This window comes from Thermobia domestica, chromosome 6 (genome assembly GCF_964235325.1).
Source record: "Thermobia domestica chromosome 6, izTheDome1.hap1.1, whole genome shotgun sequence".
In the NCBI taxonomy this organism is placed as follows: Eukaryota; Metazoa; Arthropoda; class Insecta; order Zygentoma; family Lepismatidae; genus Thermobia; species Thermobia domestica.
In genome coordinates this window covers 73,339,546-73,359,218 of record NC_137459.1, presented here as the reverse complement: position 1 = coordinate 73,359,218, position 19,673 = coordinate 73,339,546, and the positions used below count along the sequence as shown (strand labels likewise).

Here is a 19,673-nt window from a genome sequence, read left to right as displayed (position 1 = left end):
TCACTATAGACCCCTATTATTCGATATTAAAATAGCCCTTCCCTCTGGTCTAGTAGCTACCGCGTGTGGCTTTGTTGCACATAGTCCCGGGTTCGATTTCCAGTAAAAGCACAAAAGTACATGAAATTTTATAATTCACTTTCATCGATCATCCATTTCATTTGGCCTAAAGGACACAGTCGTGGGACATTTTTTTTTCATAATAAATTGTCCACTTTGTCTATTGCGAGGATTCTCAACCTTGCACTCGCTAGAATACTAGGGTTGAAAAAAATGAAATCTTAAGTTTACGTCTTACGATCATGCCGGCAAGACTAAATGAGACGGTGATGATGAGAAATGAATTAAATGGTGGAATATGGTCGAATAAAGTAGAAGGAAACGGGAGAGCCTCAAAAAAACACATGCACATGATATTTGTACCACAAAGCTCACTAGGCCCGAGCTGTAATCAAACCAAGGACCCCATGCACTATTGGTGAACGGTCTACCACTTTTCTATTTTTTTAAAGTTTGTATCCACCGGAATAGTGTTCGCCATGGACAGTTCGTGAAATTTCTGCGTAATCCAAACACGACAGGGGCACGAACACAGAAAGGTCCAAGACAGTTAAAAATCCGACCATGCTCTTCAGAGGGACTCGAAATGTCCGTGGATTGCGCCTCATGATCCGAAGCCGAACGCCCTAGTCCACTCAGCTATTGCCACCTGCTTACCACTGAGCCACCGCAGCCCGATATGAAGGTGCGAAAGGAAATGTAAATGATAAGTGTAATTAGGGTCTAGTAGCAGAAAAATATTTTTAAAAAAATATTTTGAACTTCTTTTGATAGACATATTTTTATTTGTATGGTACACTTGTTTCCAAATACAAAAAACAAAGAAAAATCATATTCCGAAATTAGCTACGAGAATCGTTTCAAAAACCAACTGTAATAAAAGAGGAATGAAATTCGTTAAAATCTGCAGATTTAAATACAAGAAAAATACAAATAGAACTTACAACCTTAAGCGATGAACAGCAATTATATATATATATATATATATATATATATATATATATATATATATATATATATATATATATATATATATATATATATATATAATATTATAAACAGGAAATTAATTGTGAGGCTCCCAGACAGGAAGGTGTGATAAAATGGGTCGTGATATAAACTAAATAGATTGAAAAATTGTTGATTTTAGTTTAGCGTCCCGTTCAGCAGCGAGGCTATATGAGACGTGGACCTACTGATTAACGTGGAATCCGAACCACATGAGCTCCCGCCGGGAATCGAACCCGGGTCTCCCACGCCAAAGGCGCGTACGCTAACCGCTTAGCCACGGAGGAGCTCAAATAGATTGAAGAAGCCTAGTCTATTGCATCATTATATAGTAAGTCTTTCGTAGTCTTTTATCTTCCGTTTAACGAAGTGCAAGAGAATTTACGTAAATCAATTATAATAATGGAATGGCAGAATGCATACCTAAAGGAAAACGTGCCGGTATATAGGCCTAAAACGAGTAAAGAACTCATACAAATGCCTACACGGAAGCTAGATACTAACAGACACGTGGTAGTCTGAAAATAGTTTTTAAGAAAATAAGCAAATTTTGTATCCACTACCAACACAATATTATTTGATCCTGAGTAAAAAGACTTTTTCGTCCTTCTACTTTTTACGTTTAGGTAAAATGAAGAAGGAAGGGACGGGGAAGAGGGATAGAGTGAGAACGTGGCAACAGCGACTTGTCAAATAGAAAGCGGAAAATGTTCTGACCGCCTAGTTGATCCTAGCGCCACCACTAAAATTGGAGTTCAGACATCACGTCATCTATGTCTTGCTATACTAATATAGGAAAATTAGGCCCAAATTGGGCAAAGTGCGGAAAAATAGTATAACAAGCTGAAAATTGGTGGATGTGTTCTTTGGATACCCCTGATTAACATACTCAAAATCCCAAAAAATCCCACCTGGGCAACATGCCGCCATCTTGGAAAATGGCCGCCATTGAAAATTTTTTTACTTAGGTTCCTTTTGAAGGCCATAACATCGGACACAAGAGAGATATTGATGTGCGGTTTGCGCGAGGTTATCGCAGACACTCCAGACTATTCACTGAAAACATTTAAACCTTTAATTGGAAATCTGTGTAAACAAAGTATATAAAAATTACAACTGCGAAACTTTTTAGATACATATTTTCAATACAACTCGATTTTCGCTCTTTTTCGTCCGTTTTATAAAAAAAAGTAATGAAGCAAATGTTGTAGAGCACACAAAAATACACAAGAATATATCCTAGTTTTGTCCAAAAACTCAAGTCTGAATGATTTAATAGAGCGCGCAGTAAACACGGCACCATGTGTAGTGCAGTATTTTTTTCTCCGGTTGTTATGTGCCTTTTTCATTTATATGAAAAGCAATCAAAATATTTGCACTTGAAAGTACAAAACTATATCTTCACAAATTATAAGTTCGTTAGTTTCTTACGTACGAGAAAACCAAGTATGTGAGTATATTTATTTTCCCAAATATGAAAAAGAAAATTTCATGTCGACTATATACGACTATACCCAGTAACATGTCGACTATATACTCCTGTTTGGAGTTTGCATCGGAGCAGTGCAAGAAACAAAATCAGTCATCATGTATCGTAACATTTGATCAGCCATTTTACATTAAAGATATGGACATCGTTTTAGCAGCAAATGTTGACAGCCCACTCTCAAAAGTGATTGTACGTCTTGGAGGATTACATTTGTTAATGTCGTTCATGGGTGCCGTTGGAACAATTATGGAAGGCAGTGGCTTACAAGAGCTTTGGCAGCAACTATTTGCGAAAAACTCTGTATGTTGACAGAACATTCTTACGCTAGAGCACTACGAGCTCACTTCTTAACTCAAAATGCTCTCTGCTTATTGCTTGTGACCAAAATCATTAACGATGAAGTGCTGTGTGAAGAACGACTGAAAGAAGTTAAAGAAGATTATGAACTTTTATTCCAGGGGAAGAAAAAAGTAGATGATGTTCTACGCACCGATGCAGTGAGAAAGCTTATTTCATCGATTAAAACAGCTTTAGAAGTAGAAGCTCTGAAAAGCAGGACAGGCAAACTATGGGTCCAGTACTTTGAGCAGGTAGAAATCATGCGTAATGTTGTTAGAGCAGAACGCACAGGGGATTGGGCACTGCACTTATTCAGCGTACAAAAAATCCTTCCCTATTTGCATGCCGGTGGCCATATTATTTATGCAAAATCTGCTCAAATGTATTTTCAGCAGATGACAAAGCTGAAATCATGTTTGTCATCTTCCGACTATGAAGAATTCGTGAAGAAGGGACTTTTCACTGTACGACGGAAATCGAAATTCTGGAGCGGAGTTTGGTCAGACTTGACCATTGAGCAGGTTTTGATGAAGAATATAAAGACGACCGGAGGCTTAACTCGTGGTCGTGATATATCCGACTCTGTTCTCGCACGCTGGATACATTCTATGCCGGCATCAATGAAGGTACTGGATGCTTTGGAAGATTTCGCAGGTGTAGCTATCGCAATATCACAACAGCATGTAGAACTTGGACAAGCTTGCCAAAAAAGGGACTTAAGGCACATAGAAATATTCGCAATGTGGTTACGAACGCATTCTCCTTTTGAGAAACCTCCCGATCTTCTAGTTTCTTTGCACAGTGGTGTTATAGCAGACGAAACAGTGAACTGTGATTCAGCTTACGAACAGGGAATTAAGACCTTAAAGAAGCTTAATGGGAAATCTTTTGCGGACATCAAGCTTCAACGGAAGGACAAGGTAGTCACTCTTGCAGCAATGACGAATGCCATGGTTGTTCGGGGTGAATTGATTCCTGTGAATCCTAACCAGCTGTTCCATCGAATGGCATGCGTTGTTCGAAGTGAAGAGGAACTGGAAGGTTGTATGAACTACGAACTGGCATCGATGCCACCAGCACTCTTCGACGCAACTATGCTTAGGAAAGGCACAAAGTCAACTTTAAGAGGTGTTATGGAGAAAATATGCCCCCCATCTGAAACCTTTCCTGAAACTTCAAGCTTTGTTCTAGACGGAGGAGATTTACTGCATCGAGTTCACTGGCCAAGACCAGAGACTTTCAGTGATGTATGTCAGAGCTATGTTTCATTCATCAAAGCAAATTATAAAGGACAGGTTACGATAGTTTTTGATGGTTATACGGAATGTACAACAAAAGCCACAGAGCGCATGCGACGAAGATCACAACTTTCGTCTTCAGAAGTGCTGGTAGAGCTGCAAACTGAAGCAAGTACTTCACAGCATCAATTTTTAGGAAATGAAGCGAACAAGGCAAGCTTCATAGCGCTTCTAGGATCACAATTAAAAGAAAATGGAATTACTGTGATCAACGCTTCGGGTGATGCTAACCGTCTCATAGTAGTTACTGCTATCGAACTGGGAAAAAGTGAGGAAAACCCTGTTATTGTGGGCACAGACACCGACTTGCTAGTACTTCTTACGGCATTTGCACCAACGAATAATAACATTCGGTTGCTTATACCGGGCTCGAAGTCGCACCCCCCAAAATTGTTCGAATCTACGGAATTGCAGCTGGCCCTGGGTGACATGTATAATCATATGCTTTTCCTTCACGCAATATCTGGCTGTGACACCACATCGGCACCTTTCAAAAGAGGAAAAATACTCGCTTTTAAGACACTGGAAGCATCTCCAAACCTTCGCAAGGAAGTGGTAATTTTTAATAAGGAGAATGCAGCAGTTGATGAGATCGTGACGGCTGGTGAAGAATTTCTTGTCGCTATGTACGGTGGAAAATTTCCGATGGGCTTAACAAAACTCGATATAAGTGCTACGTCAGGACTGTTGCTAAACAGAAAATAGGTGCAACATTCGATTTAGCAACCCTTCCTCCAACATCAGCAGCAGCGAAGCAACCTTGCTTAAGAGTGTATCATCAGGTTCAGGAATGGCGTGGTGTGTCCCTCCCTCCAGTCGAATGGGGCTGGAAGAAAAACAGTAATGGTGAGTTAATACCTGTCCCTAGCACTCAACCTCCAGCTCGAGATATGCTGATGAACCTTGTAAGCTGCAATTGCCACGTAGGGTGTGGAAAATATTTTGGTTGTCGGAAAGATGGACTTCGATGCTCACCATTTTGCAGCAACTGTGCAATTGAGGGATGTACAAATCAAGAGGATACTGCAGATTCAATGATCTATGAAGAAGAACATGAAGACCTGACCGATAACGAAATGCCGAACCTGATATCAACCGCAAGCAAACGACGTGGATGCTCTAAATCCGTAGGTTCCTTCAAAAGAAAATGTAAAATATTTGGAAGTATTGCCCATCTGGAAGTTGTTTTGTTACATTCTTGTGCAGCAACTAAGGCTAAGCAAGTTACACTGCGTTTACTGCGCGCTCTATTAAATCATTCAGACTTGAGTTTTTGGACAAAACTAGGATATATTCTTGTGTAATTTTGTGTGCTCTACAACATTTGCTTCATTACTTTTTTTGATAAAACGGACGGAAAAGAGCGAAAATCGAGTTGTATTGAAAATATGTATCGAAAAAGTTTCGCAGTTGTAATTTTTATATACTTTGTTTACATAGATTTCCAATTAAAGGTTTAAATGTTGTTTTCGGTGAATAGTCTGGAGTGTCTGCGATAACCTCGAGCAAACCGCACATCAATATCTCTCTTGTGTCCGATGTTATGGCCTTCAAAAGTAACCTAAGTAAAAAAATTTTCAATGGCGGCCATTTTCCAAGATGGCGGCATGTTGCCCAGGTGGGATTTTTTGGGATTTTGAGTATGTTAATCAGGGGTATCCAAAGAACACATCCACCAATTTTCAGCTTGTTATACTATTTTTCCGCACTTCGAACTAATTTTCCTATACTAACAATGTGTTCATCAGGTTAGCATGTAAACTAAATGTAAAGTGATTTTTTCACGTTTGAGAAGCTGATTCCGAACGAAGCAGGCTTGTTCTTAATATGGAAGTACTATCTGAAGTATAAATTCAAGAAGAAATGCAAGTTACTACCGACAATTACTAAACATAAGTGGTAGACGAAATATAGAGAAAGGGAAAAAAGATATATTCAGATATGAAGCAAAGAGGAATACATTCGCATATACAAGGTTAAATTAGGGGAAACAAATCATCGGACTATTCATATTCGAAGAAAAAATGTGATTTTATGAAGAAGAATCAAAGTTTCTCAGTCGGACCTGCGAGCATCACATCCACGGTTTTCGAATTAAGATTGACAACTCTTTTTGGAGCGCCAGATGATTGCTTAAAACAGAAATGGATTAACATTTGTAGAATGAAAAATTAAACATTTTACAGCTTTCCTAAACGTGTTTCGAACTTAGAACCTCTTGGTTACGAAGCCGCAACGTTAACCATTCATCCGCGGAGAATGCTACTCAATGAATCACGTTCTTCTCGCATGAATGAATCGTGACACCTTTTAATAGCAAATTTTGCCATAAATCCAACCACTTTTGCTTTATCATTAACCAGCACAAACTCAAATGGGAATAGAGTAATGCAATAGATGACTTGGGCTAGAAGTTAATCAGAAATACAATGGTGGCGTAACAAATGCTGGTTAATGATAAAGCAAAAATGGTTATACCGTTGGATTTATGGCAAAATTTGCTATTAATAAAGTGTCTCTGTTATGCGTTTTGTTTAAAACTTTTGTCTGATTCAAAATGGCGGATTTGAACATGGCCGCCATCAAGGCAACTCTTACCATAGACCTAATATTTATCCACCTGCTTTTATTTAATTATTATCATTAACACAAAATTTACAAGGTGGGGTAAAGGACTAATACATATGCTGCAACAATATTTAATTTCCCTGTAACTTTTTACCAATTGCGCGTAAATTAAAATTAACGTCACCATTGTTCTTCTATTTAAATTTGCGCCTTAAATCATGTATCACGTGACCATATTCCTATTTTAAAAACTTAATCTTAATTCAAAATGGCGGATTTCAAGATGGCCACCGTCAGGTATACCCTTACTATATGACTTCCCCTTAGCCCTAATATGTACCCATATATTTGTTATTCACCTTTTGTCGTTACAAGAGGTCTTACAGAGCTTTTACCTCCAACTGTATGAAGACTATTCTGTACTTCCATGTGATGTTCTGGTAGCTGCATCTCCTAAACCCCTGGAGCTTCGCACCTACAACTTCACTGAAATACTGACCACATTTAGTATTACTTTCTCATATGTGTCTTAGTCAGCAACTCGATTCACCCAAACGTAAGGTTTACTTGTCAGATTGCTGCTCTGGACCTCACGAATGTCAAGCAAGAAGTGAAGATCTCACTCCATGTGATATTTATTTTTTTTCCTTGTACGGCTACACTAAGAAGTAAGTGTGCAAGTCCAAACGTCGCACAGTGGATGAATTGGAGATACGGATCAGGGGCGTCACTTACGGTGGACAGGAGAAGCAATTGTCCCCCCAAGAGTTTGTAGAATACATATACTTCAATCGATTGTCCACGAATATACTAGTACAAAACGTGAGTCTTATGTCGGTGGTGCTCTTGCATCCCTGAAGCGAATTCTGAAATGACGCGCCTGGTACGGATTCAAGAGGTTATTGGAAACCTCCTAGTTGACTTCTTTCAGAAAAGTACGGATTATTCTGTTTGAGGGAATTGGTTAGCAACACAGGTACCCACTTTGAGATTTAACATATAATATTGAATCCTTGTCTAACGAACGTATGCACTTTTTTAAAATATCATCGTCATAGATATTCTGCCCTTATTGACAGGTCATTTACTGAGAAGCTTCCATGCTCCACGGTCTTCTGCTAACCTCTTCGTCTTCACGTATGATCTTTCTGCTTTTATATCGTCCACTAATTGCAGCCTCCTTTGCCCTCTCCCTCTCTTTCCTGCCACCATACCCTCTAGCACGTCTCTCATGATACAATTTCTTCTTAGTTAATGTTCCAATCAGTTTCTTTTTTTCTTCTCAAAAATATCTAAAAGTAAAGAAGAAAATAAAGAACTATTATTACAGAATGTATAATGGTCTCTTAATACCTAATTATTTTCACCCATACTTTGAGTTGATTTTGAGTTTAACGTCCCGTTCAGCAGCGAGGCTATATGAGACGTGGACCTACTGATTAACGTGGAATCCAAACCACATGAGCTCCCGCCGGGAATCGAACCCGGGCCTCCCACGCCAAAGGCGCTTACGCTAACCGCTTAGCCACGGAGGAGCTCCCCATACTTTATATTGGAATACTCCCACATACAGTACATACATTAAACCTCTTTATTGTTGTTAGTTATTTAGTGTCTGCGTAACACCATGCAAACTGATGAATCACATACAAGAGAAAGCTGAGTTCTTCATCACTTATGTTTCCAATTGTTTTACGTGTACCATTTATTAGCTCCCGGCGTAAGCACACGGAAGCTTATAGTTTCATTCCAGGTATATGTGTGTGTTTATTTCTCGGTAACTATTGACCGGATCTGAGCGAAATTTGGTGGACAAGTAATCCATTGTCTACGAAACAAAGATAGCTACATTTGTGGCTGAGCTATGCCAGATACATGCTCGACTCGATTAGGCTTCTGCGTTACTTTATTTCTCGGTAAGTACATATGTACTGGCGGGATCTAAACGAAATGTGACGGACAAGTAGTTCATTGTTTAAGGACTCAAGCTCGCTATATTTGATGACGAGCTCAGCTTCATAACAAAGGCTGTGTTTCATAGTTTTACACACAGACAGCTTCTGAGTTCAGTTAAGCTTTGGCTTCTTTATTTTTATTTATTTATTTGTAAAGATGAAACACTGAAATCACAATAGAATTAGAAAATTTGTTTTATGGCATGATCTGGTCGTATTCTAGCACTTTGTGGTCATGTTTCTGTATTAACAACATACTACATTTTTCCTGATTTTATTTTTAAAAATTCAATTATATATATATATATATATATATATATATATATATATATATATATATATATATATATATATATATATATTGTTAATTAATAATATTCTATAGTTATGCAAAAGAAAGAATCTATACATCGAACAGATGCATACTTTTATTGTTATTGTTATTATTAAGGTCTGAATGGCTAATTAGAAAGAGTTCACTCTTTGTTCCTCGTCTTCATGATTCAAAGTCTTTCAGACTCGTTGGAAATTCAGTTGTATTGTAATATTTTCCTTCCATTGCGACGCACCTCATAAATAAGGCTTTGTCTGAATGATAATTCTCCGAACCGTTCTTTTGTTCTTCGTTTCTGTCATTTTTCTTCTCCTTTCTTTCTTCCTATTCTACTATTTCTATACATCTTCAGGGGTCTCCCTTGTCATTTTGTGTCTTTCATGTTCTTTAATGAATGCTTTCTTTTCCTTCCTATTGTCTCGAATATTATAATTCTTTTTATTTAACTATAATTTGTGTTATTTTAATCATCATCTTAAGTATTTTGTCATTACTGATGACACATCTGCTGCAAATTTCCAAGTTACTATGTACTGCAATCCTCGTTAATTTCTTTGTCGTAAGAACTGCGTGATTTAATATCCTGTAATATCTTATACTTTCCTAGTTCTACTCTTTCTATTGTGTTTTCTATTGTACTTATTATATAATCGAATAAGCATTCCCCTTGTCGCCGTCGACCACGCACATGCTTCTTACTTTTACGCAGCAGCGCCACAAGTGGTAACACATTCCCGCCACCTACACATTTAAATAATAACTGCTTGCAAACAGCAGTAGATTCGTTCCAAGTGGATTTTCATCGCATGGTGTCGCTACTGTTGCTTGATAGCAAACAAGAGACTATTTGTCAGATTTTGTAATGCTTTATGTTGCTTCAATTTCATATCTGTGTTAAAATAACTGAATGAGATGTAACAAAACTGTTAATAACACGAATCTATAGTTTTCTTTTTAAAAAGTGCATTATTAAGAAGTTTGCTGTGATACATAAGTTTAAAATGAATCAATATTTGGACTGTAAAATTTGTGTCTTTGCATACTTACCTTTGAGCTGATCCCAGCCTCTCGTATAACTGTTAATCTGGTAGCAAGGATCAGATGTAGCATACGCGTCTATGAACATCCCTGGCATATTTAGAGGATTGACGGAAGTTGACGCCTTCGGAGGGTAGCTTGTATTTTTGGAATATCATCATCACTCATCTGCATCACTCATCATCTCATACTCGGGCTTAGTCCACCAGGCGGTTTTCAAGATGGCGGATTCTGGCATGGCACAGACAAATCCCTCAGAGGCCGACGCAAGTTACCAAGTTTCATTCATGGTCCATCTAGTAGTTCTTCCACTAAGGTGGAAAACTGAAAAGAGTGGTCAAAAGAACTAACTGTTCGTACCAGGAGCGCATCTCAAAGTTGCATTAATTCTATAGCTTCGCACTCAACAAACCAAGGTAGCTATGCTGTTCGTTTACAGTTTTCACCACCTGCTAAAAAGCCACATAAAACTTTGGGTATAGAGATAGGTACTAACAACATGGAAATCGAACCATCCGCAGCTTCTGATTGCTCCAGCCTACTACCTGCAGCAACTTACTAATTCCTGTTGACAAAATTCGATAGTAGATTCTCGAACGAGAAACACATCGCTATACAACTTCGCAAATATCTCCCTAGAGCTTCGTTGAAGGAAATTATCAAAACCAGAAATGGATACATATTTAAAACTGAGGATCCTAATTTACTCACCACTATCAAGAAGAAAGTGCATGCCGACATGTTTGGCAAAGATGCTCAACTTAGCAGTCTTAACGTGTCTAAACAAAAACAAATGCCTCCTCCAAAACGTATACCACTGCTTTCTGTAGTTATTCGGGGTGTCGATTCTTCCTACACCGATGAGGAGATTCAACAACAAGTAACCTACGAAGGTCACACTCTTCAGAAAGTTCTGAGAATCCGTAACGTTACATGCCCCACATTAATGGTTCGAGTTTTAACATCTTCACAAAGAACCGTAGATAGTCTTCTGACTAATGGAGCATATATATATATATATATATATATATATATATATATATATATATATATATATATATATATATATATATATATATATATAAATAGGAAGCATCGTGTTGAACCCTTACGATCCTCTTCACCTTTACCTATTCGTTGTGAAAAATGTCAGGCTTTTAATCAACACACTACCGTCTAATGTACTATCACCAACGTCTGTGGTTACTGCACTGGCGAACATTTAACACGTATCTGTCCAAATCTCGAACGGCCGCCTACTTGTTCTACCTGTCACGAGGCACATCCAACGTATAGTTGTAAATTTAAAGGAAAACCTGCTCCTGAAGTAACTCGTCCTCAATATGTAGTACCATTGCGCGCACACAATTATTCCAGCGAGGTTCCTTCTTCTATGAACTCACCTATAACAGTACAAAATCTTCTCGCGTTTCTCACACTTACCTTACAAAATATCCAACCATTTCATTGCTCCCACGTCTTACAGCAAATCACTCGCGCAGCGAAAGAGAGTTAATTTCTATGCAACTTATTCACGACAAAATGTATATTTCCATATATCTTGCCTGGAAACCACAGTTTAGCTTCGTCTGTGTCATCATGGATTTAACGTTTATATTTCTTCTCTTCACAAAATCCTTTATTCAAAGCGTTACTACTAGAGGAAAGAGTCACAGTCTTTATTCTTAATGAAACTTTCCTTACTCAATCCAGCTCTCTTGCCAGCTTGCTGGCTACACACTAATCAGGCAAGATAGCTTTCTTCAGTTCAAACGAGCCAATGAGGAAACAGCTGTGGGATTTCCTCCTTGTATTCCATCACGCAGACATCATTGTAATTTACCTGGTCTTCCTGAGTACCTACTACTTACTTTATACTTCCATAATGTAGCCATAACTATTACCACCATTTATATCAGACCCGGCCATCCACTACCTACCTTCTTTGTTCAGTATATTTCCGATAACTATAAACGATTTATAATCATTGCCGACTTCAACATACATAGTAGATCAGACCAAGACAGAACCACATTCCGGAACTGCATTACTACTCATACGCTTGGTATCATTCACCATCTACCTAAACATACAAGACCCATCTCACAAACTACTCCGGGCATCGTCATCTAGTCTCCCAAGTACATATTGACGTTCTTGATCCAATCGGCAGTGACCATGTTCCAATTAAACTTCAGCTCCGTACAACTACTTTCCATCCTCTACTCATTCCCAGCGCACTAGTCTCCGCTGTGACAAAGCAAACTAGTATCAGTATCGAGCTCATCTCATCACAGCTATAGAGTCATTAGAGACACCCACTACAGAAGACGAAATCTATGCTCACATCGACACTATTACAACTACAATCCAGGAGGCAAGTTCTCTCTTCATACCAGTTTCTACCTCCGTACTCTACCGGCCTGCATTACCTCCGCAATACCTCACATTCGTTACCCGCTCTAGGCAATTTTATCGAGATTATCAAAGGACTGGCAATCCTGAATCACTTCGTCATTATCAACAACTTCAGTGGATGGTCAGAAACTGCATATGTGCTTACAAACTACGCTGTTGGGTTAAAACACGTAATTCACTTTCTGATATCAATCATCCCAGAAAGTATTGGAAACATTTTAACACTTTTTGTGGAAAATACACGAAAACATCTTACCCACCATTGCAAGGGGAATCTCGAATTCAATCAGATACAGACAAAGCTAACGCTTTCGCTGATTTTCTTCAAATAATATTCACACCTAAAGGTTTCTATCTATTTGTCGCCATCCAGCAGACACAGTCAATACTTTATCTCCTTCTTCACAGCTTCATGTACTCCATACTCTTCCACATAATCAACCTCTGACAGGACCAGTTACAGTTCAAAACATCATCACTCTTGTTCGAAATAAACGTAATAGTGCATTAGGATTCGATAATATCACTTATTGACATATCAAAGAAAGTCCGCTTCCATTGCTTACTCTGCTTGCCAGCATCTTTACCTTCATTCTTCGAACAGCCTATTTTCCTATCCAGTGGAAGACTTCAAAGACGTTAATGTTTCCAAAACCTCACAAACCAGCTGAAACCGTATCATCGTATCATCCGATACAATTGACTTCCACTTTCAGTAAAATCTTAGAACGCATACTTGTCCGACGTCTACATACATATACCGAAAGACGCCACTTTCTTCCCATCCAACAAGCAGGTTTTCGACCAGGCTATTCTATCAACGATCAACTGCTTCGCTTATACACTATGGTGATACACCATTATAATTGCGTCAAACCATCAATCATATCTTGTACTGTTTGATCTAGAGAAAGTGTTTGACAAAGTTTGGCACTTAGCACTTATCTATAAATTAATACAGTTCTGATTTCCACTCACATATATCCGTTTGATTTACACCTTCTTAGTGGGTCGTCTTTCCTATGTTTCTATTAAAAACTGCCTATCACACCCAATTTTTCTGCTGTCCGGAGTCCCTCAAAGATCGGCTTTATTGCCACTTCTGTACATTTTCTACGTTGTTGATATGTCTCCACTACCAGATAAAGTCCATCTTTTTCAATACGCCGATGACAATGCACTCCCCGCTTTGGGGTCGACTATACAATCAATAAACACATCTCTGCAAACAGCTATGGATTTCCTCCACTGGTGTGATAAATGGCATCTAACAATCAATGCCACAAAACCTCAGGCCATTGTATTCATTCCATCTAAGAAAACCTCACGAGTCTGTCGAAATTCCAACCGCCTCACACTTCATGTAAAGCACACCCCTGTACAAGCACTCAACAGTGACCTACCTGGGCATTACCTTTGATAGACATCTAACATGGAAACCTCGTTTGCAAACAGTCACCACCAAGACCTACAATAGACTAAATCTCTTAAAGAGGTTAACCGAAACAACTTGGGGCTTGAAATCTACTACAATTTTGAATACCTACAAAACTTTCCTACGACCGACTATAACGACCGACATAACTGCCTGGATAGCTGCTACAGGCTCCTTCTACGAAAAGCTCCTAATCTTAGAAAGACATGCACTGCATATTGCATTTCGAATTAAGTTACTAGCCCAACAGCAGAGTTGTACAACCGCATTGAGTTTCCATCTCTACAGCTTCATCTCGAAAAGTTACGTCTCACCTACAGACGCAATCGTTATGAAGCATACCATCCTCTACTTCTGACTACTATGCATCATATGGCACTCTACCCATCACCATTTCGATATTCCCATCCACCGCTATCACTCCTATATACTCTGTATTGCTACACACTACTTCCTGATGCCCTAGATCTGGAGTTACTTGCAGACCATCAAATTCATGACCATCTTTCGCTCATCTTTCCATCCTATGTTGCACAATAAAGTCATCAACAATTAGCATGGGCTCCCATTGTCTTCATCAATGCCTAGAGTAGTCCCTAGGCGAGAAGATAACTTCATTCGTCAACTAACTTTACCCTGTGTTGTGATGTGATCATGCACATCGCCTCATCTATCATCCTCATCTCCAAAGCATATAACTTATATAATGACAACTAAGTTGCACCTTATTTATTCGTTCTCTATGTTCAGACTTAGCGTGTATGTACATCATGTAATAGCTCTGTCACACTTACCCTGCCTGATGTTAAGGCTCGCAAAGGTCCTTAAGTATTTAATAATTGGAAAAAGATTTAATAAAGAACACTGAGATCCTCTCACAGTAACCCACATCTACTATTTCCATACTTCAGTTTCCTAAGAGAGGGCGTAACCCTCTAACAGGATTCTAGCTGGAACGGCTAGCCACAAAAATATTGTCTTTGAAATCGTTGAAGTACTGGATTATTACATAATATTTACGTCACCAGCCACCATACAAATAAAATTTCTTTTTCAAGAGAACAGTATTAACCGACCTGAACAAAAGCGCTAAAACAAATAATAATAATAATAGAGCGCTTAAAAGCAGAAAATACAGGAGTTCATTACTAATATCTGTAATAAATTTAAAGTCTAAATCAAACAAATTAATACAATATATAAACTTATTTTCGATAATATTTTTATGCAATGTTAATTTGTTTGACTTGGCACAGACTCATTTTTTTTTTCAGTTTTATACTAGTAGTGAATTATTTACTGCTTTTAAAAGCACTTATTATTATTAACAATAGTACTATTGTCTCCTTTTTAACTCTCGTTATTTTCTACTTTTAGCGCTTTTCTTGGTCAGTTAATATTTTTTAATATTTAATTTTATGGTTTTTAGTGCAGCTTTTAAGTCGGTTGTTTTTCCTTTAATAATTTATTCGTTACCCTAGTAGTTAGTTAGACCTAAACAAAAGGTAGAATACAAAATTCGTGTAAAGTGGGACATCCTACGGAACATGCATGATCATATGTATTAATCGGTCTACGTGTTAAGGAATTATACGTCAACATTGACACAATATTAATACTAGAATATGTTAGGGAATTTAATAGTTTAACTTCAAGAATTGTAATTAGGTTCTGATAAAAATTATGTTGAACCTGCGAGAAGAAATACTCTTCGAAACTAAAGAACAATAATTAAAATTGTCATACCTATGCTGAAATTATGGGTGAAAATTCGTAGAATGAAATCGATTAATTATGATATTAGCACTCCGAACCGTTGAAAAGTTTTGTAGTCTATCTCCGAAGATTATTGATACATCCTTATGAAGTTCAGAAAGTCATGAGCCAGGTATAGACAAATTATTACGTTTCCTCCACTATTTGAAGTTTCTTATTTGTGACACATCCGTACCGTAGTTGGTAGCTATCCACTTACGTTGACACCGTCTGGTACAGTCAGTATTACCATATTACACCATAATGCTGAGAAATAGGTGATTTTTTTTAACACTAGAAGGACGCAACCGGTCAATCTGACCGCTGATCTTTGTTTAACATTTAATAAGTAGTGTACGTTTTAATTTTGAGGGCTCATATTTAATGACTTTCAACGCAATTAGCTGGTTTAACATTTCTCTAAAAAACAAACGTCCATTTAAAAAGAACTGAACGAATTATAAACATTTTTACCTTAAAGGACTGCTGCCGGTCATGACATTTTTCATGCGTTTTATGTCTGTTGAGACGCGACAATGGGCTTTTTCATACGCCTAGCTTATTTTATTTCATTGTTGCGATAAAAAGGTGTATTTTATTTCATTTCTTTCCCCCTCCCTCTTGCGCCAGTATACTCTATTTAGTGGAAGAAAATATTATTTATTGGCTTTTCTTTATTAGTACGTTTTGCTCTGCAGAAGTTTTGCGCTCCTCATTATTATGGCACGCCCGTGTTTTCGTTCTGATTAAGAATTAGTGAGTTATTTGAGCAGTTTACCAGAAGATGATTCTGAAGGAGAAGACATATTTGAGTGTGATGAGTTGGATGGAGATGACAAAGATTCTAAAGAGGACACTGAATATAATCCTCAGGCAACAAAACTAGGCAGATCATCAGAGTCGGAAGATGAATATTCAAACGAGCCACTGCTTACAAGTTTGACTTCAGTGACACCAGAAATTTGTACTCGCAGCCGAGGGAAATAAACGGAAGAAATCCCATGTATCTCAACATCCGGATGTTGGGAATGAAGAGACTGCAGCCAACGGAACAGTGTGGACTCGAATTGCACCGGGACATGCACCTGGAAGAACAGGGCGCCACAACGTATTCGCAGAAACTCCTGGACCAACGTGTAACGCTAAGAAGCTTATAATCGCTGGGAGTTACTTGAGTGCGTGACTACTATTGATAGACAGTAGTATTCTACAAAACATAAGAAACTGTACACAAATTAGAGCCCGAGAAGTTCTCCAGGAAGACACATGGGAATTTGATATCAACCAATTAGAAGCTGCCATAGGTATAATGTACGCACGTGGAGTGTATGGACAGAGAATTTTCTCCTGAAACTTCTGTGGTCTCAAGTGTGGGGGCCGCCATTTTTTCTCGCACTATGGGAAGAGACAAGTTCCTAGATGTCATGCGATTTCTAAGATTTGATGACAAGCACACTCGTGCCGAAAGACTCAAGACCGATGGCTTCGCAGCAGCTTCACAAATCTGGAATCCATTTGTTGCTAATTGTATTGGAAACTATAAATCAGGTGCATTTATAACTGTAGATGAACAACTCTATCCATCCAAAGCTCGATGGCGCTATATACAATACATGAGTAACAAACCAGATAAATTTGGTTTGAAGTTCTGGCTTGCAGCAGATGCCAATAGTAAGTACATTGTGAATGGATTTCCTTACTTGGGTAAACAAGATGAAAAACCCACTAACATATCTGTTGCAGAACATGTTGTCACACGTCTCATGCAACCTTACAATTTGAAAGGAAGAAATGTGACATGCGACAATTTCTTCACAGCCAAACATTTTGCAGAGCTGCTGAAGCAGGAGAACACAACCATGATTGGTACACTGAAGAAAACACAAAGAGAAGTTCCTCCATCAGAAAAGTCTACTTTGTATGATACTATATTATACAAATCTGGTGACAAATCTGCTGGATTATTGTATGATACTATATTATACAAATCTGGTGACACAACAATTACTTCCTATCAGAGGAAGAGCAAGAAAAATGTTCTCCTGTTGAGCACAATGCACCAGTCAGTTGCAGTGGACGAACAAACACCGAAGAAACTTCCTGAAACAGTAAGCTTCTACAGTTCCACTAAATTTGGAGTTGATATTCTGGACCAGATGTCTCGCCTGTATACTGTCAAGTTTGGATGCAGCAGGTGGCCTATGCATGTGTTTTTCAACGTCCTAGACCTCGCAGGAATCAATGCCTGGATCCTTTACACAGAGACAACACGAGAAAAACTTACTCGGCGAATATTTCTTCTCAAATTAGAAGAAGAACTCGCCTCTACTTTTGTACAATCAAGAAAAAAGACATGTTCATTCACTCAGTGTGACCTCCGAAACACCTAAGGTACAAAGGGGGAAGACCTGCCAGATGGAAGGATGCAAATACTCCAACAAAACTAAAAGTTTGTGTGTACAGTGCAAGAAACTTGTATATGGTCCATGTTCTGGAAGTGTTCTTTACAAATGTGCCAAGTGTGTTGACATAGATGGCGGCTTTGATTAGAAATATGTCACAGAGAAAAAATGTTATTTTCTCGTAATTTCCACTGCAGTTTATGTCAATTTTTCTTTGAATTTTATTATATGTATAACCTGTTGGCGCTTTCATTAAAAAAAGACATAGAGATAAAAAAAAAACTCTTATATATGTTTACTTGCATCTGTAAGTTTAGTTTCAATACATTTTGTATTTACAGTGTATTCTTTACTTTGATCAGTTTTTCCTTAAGTAAATGCAGTTTCTATAGCCATTGATTATTTGTAGGATAAGCATAATGCAGTATTGACCTATAATGACACCGTACTGAATTAACTTAAGAGGTTAAACTGAAAAAAAAAAGAAAAACGTCACCCGTCAAAATGACCGGTAACAATCCTTCTAGGTAGTTCACTACTGCCAGTTCTGCTAGTGTTAAAGACACGCCATTATCACAGCCATGGGTTGTCTACACTTGCTGTCATGTGTCACTGTTGTTGCAGAACAATGCAGTTCTAATTGTTCATGTTTTATGAAGAAACTTTTTTTTCACCTTCGTATATTTCTGGTATTTGTGAAGACAAACGTCGACCGCCGCCCCATTATTTATATACCAGAAGTATCTGCAATGGCAGGGGTTCCCTGGGTAGAAGTTTCATTTCATTTGCTCTTACGGTTCAAAGCTTCTGAGTCTCCAAAGTTAGGGTTGCTCGACTTTGCGGACATCCTGTAGCTCCAAAGACAATCGTTAGATCCGTATAATTTCTTTTTTCTTGGGGTGCAAAGAAAAATATCTGTTCAAACAAAAATGAGAATTATCAAAATCGGTGCATCCATGTCGAAATAATGTGTGATCATACACAAAATTAATGATGAATACTATCAACCGTTGAGAAGTTTCATGATCTAACTTCAAAAGCTATCATCAGATCCTAATGAAGTTTACATGAAACCACAAGAAAGGAACATTATTTGCAACAGAAAAAAATGAAATTTGGTGCACCTATGTCGAAGTTATGTATGGATATACACATATTACTGTCGGTTACTTACGTATTCATACTGCATCCATTGATATGTTAAATAGTCTACTTCCAATGACTATCATTACATCCCTGTAGACTTTATCTTAGTCCACCTGGAAAATATGTTCACCCAAACAAAGAAATAATAATCAAATTCAATGCACCTTTGTCGAATTTAGAACCTTCTTCTTTTTAGAAGTCGGTGAAAAATGCCATAACGTAAAGATAATATAGAACACGTCATTTGAATGGGAAGTAGACGTGAGATATATAGAATTGCAAAGCGTTCGGAAGGAGATCTTTGGGTGAATCTAGGTGGAAGTGGAACAATAATTTGAAACTGATTATTACGTCGAATATCCCTCGTTGAAATGGACTTGACCTAAATAGATTTTTGATTTTATGAAACTGTATCTTATTGTATCTTA

At 38.0% G+C, this 19,673-nt stretch overlaps 1 protein-coding gene across 1 annotated transcript in view; it reads left to right on the top strand.

Moving 5' to 3' along the window:
- The window catches only part of LOC145688051 (inactive phospholipase C-like protein 2), a 662,718-nt gene that overhangs the window by 480,589 nt on the left and 162,456 nt on the right, over nucleotides 1-19,673 (top strand). The window lies entirely within an intron of this gene.